The sequence below is a fragment of the Amia ocellicauda genome, chromosome 4 (genome assembly GCF_036373705.1).
Source record: "Amia ocellicauda isolate fAmiCal2 chromosome 4, fAmiCal2.hap1, whole genome shotgun sequence".
Taxonomy (NCBI): domain Eukaryota; kingdom Metazoa; phylum Chordata; class Actinopteri; order Amiiformes; family Amiidae; genus Amia; species Amia ocellicauda.
This window is the reverse complement of record NC_089853.1, coordinates 48,870,874-48,877,325: the sequence shown is the minus strand read 5'-3', so window position 1 is coordinate 48,877,325 and position 6,452 is coordinate 48,870,874.

Here is a 6,452-nt window from a genome sequence, read left to right as displayed (position 1 = left end):
TGTGTTTTTGCTAACCTACAATGTGTTTAATACAAAGTAGGCAAGCAGTGAAGATGGTACTGATTTCTTAAATGCATAAACAAAAGCTGGGTGCGTAGTAGGTGCTTTCATTTTCTCTCACTTGAAACATGCCTTTACCTTATATTGAAATTAATTTAAACTGCGCCCATGGCTAAATTAGGAATATGCCACAAGGCTACTGAGGGAAACTGAAGGAAAATTGAACGAGTGCTTTCATTGCCAAATTTCATTCCAACCCGATTAAGCAATTACTTTAAAATATGTAATTATTTTATCTGTTAGACTTTTAATTAAGATTTTTACAAGTGCAGTGATGATTGCTTCAGATATGGAGATGCAACATCCCTACAACATTTTGGAGCCTTGAGAGAAATATGAAATTCATCTAGTTATAATGTAATTAGATCATTTAAATAGCTGAGTTCTGGGCTTGAACAACATCTAAAAGACTCTGCAGAGAGAGAGACTCCTGAGAGCTTGGTGGTCATGGTGTATGCCATTATACACAATAAAACTGGTCAGACAACATTGAAGATCTTTCAGTTCTGATCCCCAGCGTAATGTATCTGAGGGCAGCTGGAGAAACAAGCATATAAAATGAACAATGGCCCAAAGGGAGAATTAGCCCCCAGTTTATTGATTGATCAAATAATCAGTTCAGTTCCTCAGACCTGCCCCCCAGTGATTGTATGAAGGCAGATGTGTGCTGATGCCATTGAGTCAAGATACAAATGATCAATTTTCAAGACTGGTAGTAAACAGTCACATATAAGCAAATTTGTGAAATAACAGCTGTGAAAGCCAAAGTCTACTGTAGGTTGCTGGCAAATACAGATAAAAAGCCACTGCTAACTCAAAACCATATTCTGTTCAACCAAAAACAATAGGAGTTCTGGGAGGTGTCCAGTGCATTATAATTAATATGGTGAATCAGAGCTGTTAGGAATAATCCCTAAACAAAATGGTCTGTACAGTTTGAAATTCTGCAGAGCAATGAAAGGCAGTTCAGATTAACAAAGTGGTTGTTGACCATGGAGTAATTCACAATTACCTAGGAAGTATTATCAGGTGTGTCTTGCAGTGAAGGGCAGTGGTGAGGTGTGATGTGGTGGGCCTGATTCTAGGAAGTCGGTTTGGGAGGTGTCCAGTGCACTTATTACAGCTCAGAATCAGCTAACCTGTGAGGATCACTCCTGTGGGGTGATGCTAGATTTTTGGAGGGCAGATCAATGCAATCTTTAAACATGATAATCTTACAAACACTACTCACTGCTGCTTTGAACTTGAAGATGTGAGACAGCCTGACCCAAAAACAGTTGTGCTTCCAGGCACAGGAATACTCTAAGTGAATGTTCATAGGAAAGCAATGTACATTGATGTAGAATCATTCCCCAATATAGAGTCCTGTAAAGCATACCGTTAAGTCCATAAATGTTTGAACAGTGACACAATTGTCATCATTTTGGCTCTGTAAGCCACCACAATGAATTTGAAAGGAAACGATTAAGATGTGCTTTAAGTGTAGACTTTCATCTTCAGTTTGAGAGTAGTTTCATCCAAATTGGGTGAATGGTGTAGGAATTACACCCATTTTTAGATGTCCACCCACCTGTTTTAGGGGCTCAAAAGTATTTGGACAAACTAACCTAATCATTAATTAAATTGTGAGTTTCAATACTTGGTTGCAAATCCATTGCAGTCAATGATTGCCTGAAGTCTGGAACCCATAGACATCACGAGATGCTGGGTTTCTTCCCTGGTGATGCTCTGCCAGGCCTGTACTGCAGCTGTCTTTAGTTCCTGCTTGTTCTTGGGGCGGTTTGCCTTCAGTTTTGTCTTCAGCAAGTGAAATGCATGCTCAATTGGATTCAGGTCAGGTGATTGACTTGGCCATTGCAGAACATTCCACTTCTTCGCTTTAAAAAAGTCTTGGGTTGCTTTTGCAGTATGCTTCGGGTCATTGTCCATCTGCACTGTGAAGTACCGTCCAATGAGTTTTGAAGCATTTGGCTGAATCTGAGCAAATAATATAGCCCTAAACACTTCAGAATTCATCCTGCTGATTTTGTCAGTAGTCACATTATCAAGCCATATATGCCCATGCAATAACACTACCTCCACCATGCTTCACAGATGAGGTGGTATGCTTCGGATCATGATCCTTCCCTTCCCATCATTCTGGTGCAAGTTGATCTTTCTTCCAGAACTGTACAGGGTTCTTTAGATGTTTTTTGGCAAACTTGAATCTGGTCTCTTCCTGTTTTTGTTTTTTACCAATGGTTTACATCTTGTGGTAAACCCTCTGTATTTACTCTGGTGAAGTCTTCTCTTGATTGTTGACTTTGACACAGATTTGTGTCTTAACTGTATTTTTGCACTTTGTTTGCACTTATGTTGTAAGTCGCCCTGAATAAGGGTGTCTGCCAAGAAATAAAAATAATAATAATAATAATTTGACTACCTCCTGGAGGGTGTTCATGATCTGGCCAACTGTTGTGAAGGGGTTTTTCTTCACCAGGGAAGGAAGTCTTCTATCATCCACCACAGTTGTTTTCCGTGGTCTTCTGGGCCTTTTGGTGTTCCTGAGCTCACCTCATTCTTTTGAAGAATGCACCAAATTGTTGATTTGGCCACACCTAATGTTTGTGCTATCTCTCTGATTGGTTTGTTTTGATTTCTAAGGCAAAACTGAAAGCAAAATGCCCCAAGAACAAGCAGGAACTAAAGTACAGGCCTGGCAGAGCATCACCAGGGAAGAAACCCAGCATCTGGGGATGCCTATGGGTTCCAGACTTCAGGCAGTCATTGACTGCAAAGGATTTGCAACCAAGTATTGAAACTCACAATTTAATTAATGATTATGTTAGTTTGTCCAAATACTTTTGAGCCCCTAAAATTGGGGGGACCACATCTAAAAATGGGTGTAATTCCTACACTGTTCACCCAATTTGGATGTAACTACCCTCAAATTAAAGATGAAAGTCTACACTTAAAGCATATCTTGATCAAATTCATTATGGTGGCGTACAGAGCCAAAATGATGACAATTATGCCACTGTCCAAACATTTATGGACCTAACTGTATATTGTAATTTGACAGAATTTCATGTAGTAGTCATTACAGGTAGTTGTGTGCCATCAGTATGATAGGAATTCATGTACTCAATATTGCCAGGTGTGTCGTTTCTGAATGCTTTTTTGATAATAATTACATATATATTTTTAACAGCTTTATCCCCGGTATCAATTCCTGTATATAAAATTGGGTAAAACTGGATTATAATCAATCTAGCAGCTTCTGGGAATGTGGTCCACACTTTATGATACATTTTCAAATAGGAAAGAGTTACACAGCACTTTAGCAAACTGTGCACAGTGTTACAGTTACATCTTTCTGTATCACAGCAGGACGCTCTCTCTGCAGCCACACACAGCCTCCCTGAGAGAAATGTATAGTGTTCCCCATACCATAAGCTTCCCAGAATCAATCTCTAAACTGTTGTATTGTGAATCTTAACAATCAGTGGTTTATTGTATTTTCTAATGTATGCATTAAAACTCTTTACATTGTGTAAAATCTTCATTAACGTAATCAGTTCCATATAATACATTGATGCAATATAACTCATGACCGGTTACAAATGAGAGGGCATGTGGCCCACTTTGCTCACTTTGTTGCTAGTACAGCAGTTAATTAATTCCAGAACATTCTCTATCCATTTCTTAAATGCTCAAAATAATCAACTTCAAAAACAAGAGTGAACAGTTCTAGGGTTTTCAGTTCTACATACATCCAATTTCCACTTGTGTCCTCAGGTTCATCTTTCATTGTTGTGCTCAAAGTGATGTTTTGGATTCATTTTGATTGATCAATGAGGATTTTGAATAACTGAAATAAATCCATTCCCAATGAAACAATAATACATGAATAAGAACTCATTGATTAATTAGGTCAGGGAACTCAAACCCTGGTCATGGAAGCCCCAATCTACTAAGCTTAATAGGTCAACCTTCAAACATCAGTACTAAAGACATTAAACCAGACCAATCAAGCATTTTGTTGAATGTAATAATTTAGAGATCATTTGGCACAATCACTTGTTTAGCCCTTAGTCCTTTATTTGGTCAATACCTAACATTTGAAACAAACTGATTTGGGGCTCTGCAGGACTAGTATTGGACAACACAATACTAGCTGGTCACTTAATGAGAGACATAGATCAGGGATGGGCATGTTTTTTCCTGGAGATACTTTTTACTGCACGTTAACATAATTCCAAGGGAATACAGTGGTCACTGATGACCCATTTCTGATTTACATTAAAATAATTGTTAGGCATGACTGACATTGCCAAACACTATAACACATGTTATGCAACATTAAATGTGATTTATGGACTTTTTAAATAGTGTAACTCCATTTTATTAATACTAGTAAAATCTTAACCTTTTGAAACCAGATATCTTAAACATTGAAATCAGGGTAGGGGGGGCACTTATTAATCATATAATTTTGATTATTCTGAGTGTGTAACTCATATGAAATCACAATAACCTAGAACTAAAATGCTAAATGATATATTATTGGCAAAATGTAGGTGCCAAGTGAAAGTAGATGGTATGGCTTTATTGTAGGATCTGTCTCAAAACACTGTGGTAGGCATTTTTTCACATATTTGTAGGCATTGTATTTGGTGATATCAGAACTGTATACATTTCTGTATGTCTAAATCATACTTTCAGAATATGTTAATTGGGGGATTGATATCTTGCATTATGGGTAGAAAAAACGGAAAATGCATAGAGGATGTTGCATAACCATAAATTAACCCCTAAGCTATGTATATTTGATAATCTTCAAAAGCCATATACTGAAGAGAAATAGTTTTTATTTTTATTATTATTATTATTATTATTATTATTATTATGTGCTTGGATATATAGTGTGTCATCATTCAGGGTATAGCTTGTTAAATTGCACCCAGGGCACCCACAATTTCCCATTGCTGAATTCTTAACTTGAAATTGACAGTTTAGACCATGTCTGGCCTTTAAAAGGGCTAAAGGTGCCCCCTTCCTAATACACACACACACACACGTCTGATTGGCTGATTGACCATGCAATGAGAGTAAGGAACCTGCATTTTTATGCTGGTCAATCAGCCTCAGATTCTGCTAGGAGACAGCGCTCCAGTCTTTTAACTAATCAAGGGCAGAACAGCTTGTCACACATTACTATTAATTACTATTACTATTAATATTTTATAAAGCTTTAACTGACCTTAATCCAGTATCTCTCTATCCTCTGGTCTTTTCCCATGCCACACTACATTAACATAGAAAGCAGGAAGAATTCCCTCAATCATATGAAAACAAACAGGGGGTCTCCACTTTTGCATTCTTGGGGAACTTGTTTCTTTTCAATCATTTTACAAAACCAATAAGTACATTTGTATAATAATTTCCTGTAGAAGATTGTTTTTTGTAGCAAACTAGGTATTTTGTACTTTATATTTTTATATCTAAATACTTATTTATAAATGAGCTGCAATTTAAGGGATTTGTTTTGACAGTGTTGCAAAATGGCAAGATCATATTTTTTTATATATATATGATCACCAAAAGCAGAACTCTACAAATGGAGGGATTGTTGTACAGATGCTCAATGTAGACTCAATGGGATGTTCATTATGGAAGGCAAAAATGCATTGTGTGCTACTCTCATAGACCTGATTCAACTGAATTGGAGTGTCACTGGCACATACACCGATCAGCCATAACATTGTGACCACTGACAGGTGAAGTGAATAACACTGATAATCTCATTATCATGGCACCTGTCAGTGGGTGGGATATATTAGGCAGCAAGTGAACATTTTGTCCTCAAAGTTGATGTGTTAGAAGCAGGAAAAATGGGCAAGCGTAAGGATCTGAGTGACTTCGACAAGGGCCAAATTGTGATGGCTAGACGACTGGGTCAGAGCATCTCCAAAACTGCAGCTCTTGTGGGGTGTTCCCGGTCTGCAGTGGTCAGGGTGACAGGGTCATGGGCGGCCAAGGCTCATTGATGCACGTGGGGAGCGAAGGCTGGCCTGTGTGGTTCGATCCAACAGACGAGCTACTGTAGCTTAAATTGCTGAAAAAGTTAATGCTGGTTCTGCTAGAAAGGTGTCAGAACACACAGTGCATCGCAGTTTGTTGCATATGGGGCTACGTAGCCGCAGACCAGTCAGGGTGCCCATGCTGTCCCCTGTCCACTGCCGAAAGTGCCTACAATGGGCACGTGAGCATCAGAACTGGACCACGGAGCAATGGAAGAAGTTGGCCTGGTTTGATGAATCACGTGTTCAAGGTGTTGTCTTGGCCTCCAAATTCCCCAGATCTCAATCCAATCGAGCATCTGTGGGATGTGCTGGACAAACAAGTCTGAT